Raw genomic sequence first — 6,940 nt, 5'->3', positions numbered from 1 at the left:
AAAACCTTATTTGAAAAACTTTACACTTTTGAAATGTTAAACTTGATTAACTTTAAACTTAATTTGGGCTTAAAGATTACACTTTTATTAGTATCTTTGAATTTTGAATCAAACGTAGATATTTTCCAAAATAAGCTGTTTCTTAAATTAATAACTTTCTACAATAACTCCACACTATGCTTGTTTCCTCTTGCTTATTTTTTTGATGAATGCCAAAGGGGGAGAATTAGGTGGTTAAGTTAGCTAAACCAGAATTGAAAATACAAACTAACTTAAAAACCCTTTAAATGCTTGCTTTTTCTTGCATATGTTTTCACTAACTTAACCAGGTTGTCATTCCATCAAAAAGGGGGAGATTGTTGGTGCGGTTAGCACTAACGATTTAACCCAGGTTTTGATGAATGACAAATCAGGTTAAGTTAGTCTGTTGTTGACTGACACTTTGATAAAGTGCGCAGGAGAAGTCCAAACAGGTCGACGGGCCGACCAGATGTCTGGCACGAAGTCCAGCTAGGTCGACGGGCTGACCGAATAGCTGGCGAGAAGTCCAAGCGGGTCGACGGGCTGACCGGACGCTTGGCGAGAAGTCCAGCTAGGTCGACGGGCTGACCGGATAGTCCAAGCCGGTCGACGGGTGACCGGACGCTTGGCAGAAGTCCAGCTAGGTCCGGATAGCTGGCGAGAAGTCCAGACGGGTCGAAGGGCTGACCGGACGTCTGGCAGGTAAGTAAGGTAAGTCACTGGAGGGGAGTGACTGCGAGGACGCGTTCCCGGGAAGGGAACATTAGGCGTCGATCCGGCTTAGATCCATTTCGGATATCTAAGTCGAGATCGTGACTAGATTCCGGTCTCGGAAAGACGGAATCTAAGTCATACTTTGCTTATCTATAAAACTGTGCTAACAATCTTTGCTGCAGGGTACATTTTGCCTCGGACTAACCTTTTCTTGCAGGAGAAGGACTTTCTGGAGAAGAGGGGTCCGGGCGCCCGGAGGCAAGTTTTATCCCCAAGACGACATTGACACTTGGAGCATGCTGGTTGGGAGTGTTACATCACATTCCAGGCGCCCGGAAGGGATCCAGGCGCCCGGAGCAGCATATAAAAGAAGCCCCAGGCAGGAGCTTCAAGACATCTGCTTTCTGAGAACTCTGAGTTCAATCACTCTGATACTCTGCGCTCCAACGACGTTCACAAAGCTCCGACGACTCACTCCGGTTTTCTTTTAATTCATTAGTTGTCGGTATAGCTTTGTTTTTCTTTCATTAGCAATATTTGTACGTAAATTGTAATTATCCGAATTGCTAGTGAATTGCCCAACGAAAGTACTCAAGGAGTACGGGCCTTCGAGTAGGAGTCGTCACAAGCTCCGAACGAAGTAAAAATCAACCGTGTTCATCTCTTTACTTCCTTACTTTTCCGCTGCGTTTTAACTCGAGATTTTTGAATCGATATTCACCCCCCCTCTATCGAATTCAACGGTCTTACAGTACCATCCAACATGGCTATGTTCCCCTTGGAGTTGTTACGAGAAGAAAACAAAGCTACCAACTTTCCTTTTGAATCTAGAAGAAGGACGATCGAGGCTACTTACAAGAAAGATGATGAGTTCGTGGTCTTCTGACGTGGTTGCCACTCTATTCAGAGTCTGGATGAGATGGAATCCCTTCAGATTTAGTAATTAATAACTCTACACTACTTTCTATATCCAGATTTTTGAACAAGATGAAGCAGGAAGACATGATCTATACTTTTCTTCCTTACAAAAGCGATAAAATAGACCTAGACTTGTATCTACCAGCTGAGGTGCAACAACTCCTATCCAACTTTGCTAATTTGATAGCTGAAGACCTTCCTCTAGGACTTTCCTCTAGGAGAGACATTCAATACTAGATTGACCTTGTTCCGGGGTCAAGCTTACCTAACCGACCGACATACCGTGTTAGCCCTAAGGATGCTGAAAAACTACAATAACAAGTTGTGGAGCTATTGAGACAAGGTTATACTCGTGAGAGTATGAGCCCTTGTGCAGTTCCTTCCCTACTCGTGCCAAAGAAAGACGGTTCATGGTGCATGTATATTGATATTAAAGTCATTACCACAATCATGGTGAAGTATATATTTCCGATTCCTCGCTTAGATAACATGTTGGATCAACTTTCCAGTTCAAAGATCTTCTCCAAGATTGATCTTAGGAGTGGATACCACCAGATTCGAATCAAACCCGGAGATAAATAGAAGACCGCCTTCAAGACACAACATGGGTTGTACGAGTGGATGATCATGCCTTTCGGACTATCCAATGCACCCAATATGTTCATGAGATTCATGCATCAAGTCTTACGACCTTTTATGGGAAGATTCGTGGTTGTATACTTGGACGACATCCTCATTTATAGCCCAACACAAGCTTTGCACTATTTTTGAGAAGCTAAAGGAGGAACACTTGTTCATCAACAACAGAAAGTGTTCTTTCTTCACAACCTCAGTTTTGTTTCTTGAATTTATAATGTCTACCCATGGTGTTCGTGTAGATTCATCAAAGATAGATGCAGTTTTAGAGTGACCGCAGCCAAAAACCATTCACGACATCTGAAATTTTCATGGACTGACCTCTTTCTATCGTCGATTCATCCAGAATTTTAGCACCTTAATTACTCTTATCACTGAGTATCTCAAGGGGCATGGGTTCAAGTGGACTGAAGCGGCTACAACTAGTTTTCAACTGGTGAAGGAAAAGATGACCGAAGCACCCGTTCTAGCACTTCCAGAGTTCACATTCATACTGAAGCATTAATCCAGGAGTCTTAATTGTGTTGCAAATGCTCTAAGCTGTCATTCTTCCCTGCTTACTACCATAAGCATTAAGGATGTTAGCTTTGGATCTTTCTTAGATATACAACACATTATCAGTGAATTGCATAACGAATGACACTTTGATCGAGATAAGACATTAGCTCTCATCTCTTCCGACTTCTATTGGACCAAGCTAACCAATGACGTAGCTCATTTAGTGGACCGTTACTTTGTTTGTCGGCAGTCTAAGGGAACCCTCACCGATGCAGACTCTATTCTAGTTGTGGTGGACTGATTCTCCAAGATGGCTCACTTTGTGGCATGCAAAAAACCATGGATACTGTTCAGATTGCCACCATCTTCTTCAAAGAGATTGTGTGTTTACACGGTATTCCTCAAACTATTACTTTAGATCGTGATACTAAATTTTTCAATCAATTTTGGAAAACTTTATGAGAAAAGCTAGGGACAAAGCTCAACTTCAGCAGCGCCTATCACCCTTAGATAGATGATCAGACCGAGATAGTGAATTGGAGCTTAGGAAATCTTCTGAGATGTCTCACAGGAACCAAACCGAAGCAATGGGATCTAGTTTTAACTCAAGAAGTATTTGCATACAATAGATCAAAGAACAGGGTCACTGGTTTGAATCCTTTCGAAGTTGTTTATGGACGGAACTCATCTGGGGTATTAGATTTAGTCCCTATTTCGCATCCCACACAAACTAACCCCAAGGTTGAGGAGATGGCTGAGCATCTTCAAGTTATTCATGAGCAGGTTAAGCAAGCTATTCAAGAAAGAAACACCGAATATAACATCAGGGCAGATCGGCATCGACGTCAGGTTCTTTATGACATTGGTGATATGGTTTGGGTTCTATTAACTCGTGACCATTTCCTTGTTAGTGAATACAGCAAGCTCAAAGATCGAAAGATTGGACCTTACGAGATACTAGAAAAGATTAATGACAATGCCTACAGGTTGCGAATTCCTAGCCATTTAAAAATTTCTGATATTTTTAATAAAAAAAACACCTAAGTCATTGTGCTCTGGAGTCGGATACATCCACCTTAAACTCGAGGACAAGTTCTCTTCAACTCCAGGCGGCTAATGCCAGAGAGAATCCAAAATTGGAGTTTTTTTAAGTAGTTATATGTTAATTAAGTTTAGTTTATTTTTATATTTAATTTTGTCCTAAATCTTAGGAATCGAGTCTTGATAGTTAATTTATCCTAAATCTTAGGGAATAAGTGTAGTTGGTTATTTTTTTTGTTTAGATTTTTTTTTAGAGTTTTGAGAGCTATATAAACCAATGCTTAGATGATGTTTGAGAACAAGTTATTTTGATGTTGAATCAATTGGTTTCGCTTAAGCCACGTTAGGGCTACATCTTTTTTGTTCTTTATTTCCCACTCTTATTTTCTCAAGAAGGTTTTTTTTTAACTTATCTTGAGCTACTTCTTATTTTGTTATTTCTCTCTTGTTTCTTCTCAATCCCTCTGTAACTTCACTCCCCAGAATAATCTATATTCACGCTTACAAGTTCAACTCCGATTAACTGGAGCATCACATTCGTGAACAAGATCAGCTTGGAGGTTGATCAGTTTCATGGAAGGAGCCTCTAAGAGGCTTAGAGGCACCCTCGCGCCTTCGTCTAGAAAGATTATCTGCTTCATGGAAGGCACCTCTAATGGCTTGGGAGGCACCTTGCATGAGCAGTGCGAAGGCGCCTTCGAGCTCATTAAAGGCGCCTTCGAGCTTATTGAAGACGCCTTCAACTGAGCATATCCATTAGCAGCGACCGTTGAGTTGAGGATAAAAGTTTAGGTAGCGTTTGGTTTAGAGGTTTGGGAATGAGGGAATGGATTTATTCCCAAATCTTGTGTGTTGGTTGATGGGAATGAAATCAAGATTTTGGAATGAAATCCAAAAACTTAGGTATTGATGAAATCCACCCCCTCTTCCCTTGGATTTTGATGGAATGGGAATAAGAATTAAGTTTTAGACGAAAATACCTTTAGTATATTTGTTCAATTTTTCTTTCATTTCACTCTCTCTCCTTGTTCTCTCTGATCATACTTTCTCTCTCAACATACTCTCTCTCTCCTCATTCTCTCTCAACACACATTCTCTACCATTTTATCTCTGTATTCTCTCTCATCACACAATCTCTCTCATTATTTTCTCTCTCTTCATTCTCTCCTCATTAGTTCATCATATTTTCTCTCTCATCATACTTTCTCTCTCCTACCATACTCTCTCTCCATATTTTATCTCATCACACTTTCTCTCTCTTCATTCTCTTCCATCACGCTCGCTCTTCTCATTCTCTCTCATCACACATTCTTTATCATTTTCTCTCTGTATTCTCTCTCATCACACACACACACTCTCTCATTATTTTCTCTCTCTTCATTCTCTCCTCATTTTTTCATCATACTTTCTCTCTCCTCAATCTCTCTTGTTATACTCTCTCTCTATATTTTCTCTCTTCATTCTCTTCCATCACACTCTCTCCTCATTTTCTCTCATCATACTTTCCCTCTTTTCATTTTTCCCCATCACACTTTCTCTCTCATCACATTTTCTCATCAAACTTTTTCTCCTCAATCTCTCATTTTCTCTCATCACACTTTCTCTCTCTTCCTTTTTTTCATCACTCTTTCTCTCTCAACACATTTTCTCTTTCATCATATTTTTTCTCTTCTCAATCTCTCCTATCACGCTCTCTCTCCTCATTTTCTCTCATCACACTTTCCCTCTCTTCATTTTTTCCCATCACACTTTCTCTCTCATCACACTTTCTCTCTCATCATATGTTTCTCTCACATTCAACTTTCTCTTCCATCTAATTTTTTCTCTTATTTTCCTCTAAAGGTAAAAAAGGAAATTTAGGTTCATTCTGATTGAAAATATTCAACTAACCAAATATTATTTTTAAGAATGATACTCAAGCTCATACTCATTCTCATTCCACAATACTATGATGCTCATTCTCATTCTGATTCCTAGGAGAGAACCAAACGCCTCATTATTCTCTTGGAGGCACCCTGGATCCTCCTGGAGACACCTCCAAGCAACAGATAGATTTTTTTCTAGGGCTATAAAAAGACTCCCAGAGCTAAAAATTGAATAACAATTGAAATACAAGTCTTGTAATCACTTCCTAATCTTTCTTGTGAGCTGTCAATGTCTGTAAGAAGCTACTCCACCTTCAACAAAGGAGTTTTTCTAGTGGAGCACTTTCAAACCCTTGGATTAATAACTACTTAGGTTATAACCAAGTAATTCCTCGCCTCTTCTTTATTTTAGTTGTTCAGATTATTTTTAAATTAATTGTGCTTACTAATAAAAGTTCAAAGCATGAGAAAGAGGTTGTTTTATTTCTGTAAGCAATTCACCCCCCTTCTTACCGGCCACACCGGGACCAACAATTAGTATCAGAGCAAGGGAACTTCTGAAGAACTAACCCCGACTGAAGCAAACAAGATGATGGTTGAACCAAGTATCTATCCGCTGAAGTTTGAGGGGGAGTTCGCCCTATGGAAAAAGCGAATGGAGATATTTTTTAAAATTAACTTTGAGGTTTTATTAATAATCAAATATGATTTTGTAGCTCCAAAAGATCAAAAAGGTTAAAAAAAAAAAAGAGTACCTTTAGACCAAGAAGGAGCAAATGACTTTGTGACAAATGAATGAGCCGAATTCCACCTGCTATGCATGTTGTCACCTCAAGAAGTTAGTAGGATCAGTGCCTATGGATCAACAAAAGAACTTTAGGAGAAGTTCCTGGAGTTACACGAAGGAACATCCAAAGCAAAACTCGCTAGACAGGACCTACTCCAGAACCAATTGATGAACCTCTGCTGAAAGAAGGAAAGTCAGTAGTGCAACTGCACGTCAAACTGAAGAAAATGATCACTGGACTCACGAATCTCATAAAAAAGGTAACAAACTGAAATTTTCTAAGGTACGCTTTGAATGCTTTCCCTATAATACAAGAATGAATGTCCATAGTTGACTCTTACTATATTTCTAAGATCTAGAGGTAAGTTCATTAGAATGTTTATTTTCAACTTTAGAACTTCATAAATTTAGATGTGCAGAATTAAAGAAGAAGCCAAGTCAAACAATTGCCCTGAAGGCA

The sequence above is a fragment of the Zingiber officinale genome, chromosome 7B, assembly GCF_018446385.1.
Source record: "Zingiber officinale cultivar Zhangliang chromosome 7B, Zo_v1.1, whole genome shotgun sequence".
Classification (NCBI taxonomy): Eukaryota; Viridiplantae; Streptophyta; class Magnoliopsida; order Zingiberales; family Zingiberaceae; genus Zingiber; species Zingiber officinale.
The sequence above is the reverse complement of the archived record's forward strand: the minus strand, read 5'-3'. Positions refer to the sequence as shown.